Below are 1,793 nucleotides of genomic sequence, written 5' to 3'. Positions count from 1 at the left end.
ACAGTCAAAGGCTTTGGCATAGTCAATAAAGCAGAAATAGATGCTTTTCTGGAACTCTCTTGCTTTTTCCATGATCCAGCAGATGTTGGCAATTTGATCTCTGGTTCCTCTGCCTTTTCGAAAAGCAGCTTGAACATCAGGAAGTTCACGGTTCACATATTGCTGAAGCCTGGCTTGGAGAATTTTGAGCATTACTTTACTAGCGTGTGAGATGAGTGCAATTGTGCGGTAGTTTTAACATTCTTTGGCATTGCCTTTCTTTGGGATTGGAATGAAAACTGACCTTTTCCAGTCCTGTGGCCACTGCTGAGTTTTCCAAATTTGCTGGCATATTGAGTGCAGCACTTTCATAGCATCATCTTTCAGGATTTGGAATAGCTCAACTGGAATTCCATCACCTCCACTAGCTTTGTTCGTAGTGATGCTTCCTAAGGCCCACTTGACTTCACATTCCAGGATGTCTGGCTCTAGGTCAGTGATCACACCATCGTGATTATCTTGGTCATGAAGATCTTCTTTGTACAGTTCTTCTGTGTATTCTTGCCATCTCTTCTTAATATCTTCTGCTTCTGTTAGGTCCATACCATTTCTGTCCTTTATCGAGCCCATCTTTGCATGAAATGTGCCTTTGGTATCTCTGATTTTCTTAAAGAGATCCCTAGTCTTTCCCATTCTGTTGTTTTCCTCTATTTCTTTGCATTGATTGCTGAAGAAGGCTTTCTTATCTCTTCTTGCTATTCTTTGGAACTCTGCATTCAGATATTTATCTTTCCTTTTCTCCTTTGCTTTTCGCTTCTCTTCTTTTCACAGCTATTTGTAAGGCCTCCCCAGACAGCCATTTTGCTTTTTTGCATTTCTTTTCCATGGGGATGGTCTTGATCCCTGTCTCCTGTACAGTGTCACGAACCTCATTCTATAGTTCATCAGGCACTCTATCTATCAGATCTAGGCCCTTAAATCTATTTCTCACTTCCACTGTATAATCCTAAGGGATTTGATTTAGGTCATACCTGAATGGCCTAGTGGTTTTCCCTACTTTCTTCAATTTAAGTCTGAATATGGCAATAAGGAGTTCATGGTCTGAGCCACAGTCAGCTCCTGGTCTTGTTTTTGCTGACTGTATAGAGCTTCTCCATCTTTGGCTGCAAAGAATATAATCAATCTGATTTCGGTGTTGACCATCTGGTGATATCCATGTATAGAGTCTTCTCTTGTGTTGTTGGAAGAGAGTGTTTGCTGTGACCAGTGCATTTTCTTGGCAAAACTCTATTAGTCTTTGCCCTGCTTCATTCCATATTCCCAGGCCAAATTTGCCTGTTACTCCAGGTGTTTCTTGACTTCCTACTTTTGCATTCCAGTCCCCTATAATGAAAAGGACATCTTTTTTGGGTGTTAGTTCTAAAAGGTCTCGTAGATCTTCATAGAACCGTTCAACTTCAGCTTCTTCAGCGTTACTGGTTGGGGCATAGACTTGCATTACTGTGATATTGAATGGTTTGCCTTGGAAACGAACAGAGATCATTCTGTCGTTTTTGAGATTGCATCCAAGTACTGCATTTCGGACTCTTTTGTTGACCATGATGGCCACTCCATTTCTTCTGAGGGATTCCTGCCCGCAATAGTAGATATAATGGTCATCTGAGTTAAATTCACCCATTCCAGTCCATTTGAGTTTGCTGATTCCTAGAATGTCGACATTCACTCTTGCCATCTCTTGTTTGACCACTTCCAATTTGCCTTGATTCATGGACCTGACATTCCAGGTTCCTATGCAATATTGCTCTTTACAGCAT

Source organism: Bison bison, unplaced genomic scaffold (genome assembly GCF_000754665.1).
Source record: "Bison bison bison isolate TAMUID 2011002044 unplaced genomic scaffold, Bison_UMD1.0 scf7180017864172, whole genome shotgun sequence".
NCBI lineage: Eukaryota > Metazoa > Chordata > Mammalia > Artiodactyla > Bovidae > Bison > Bison bison.
Note: the sequence above shows the minus strand (reverse complement) of the source record.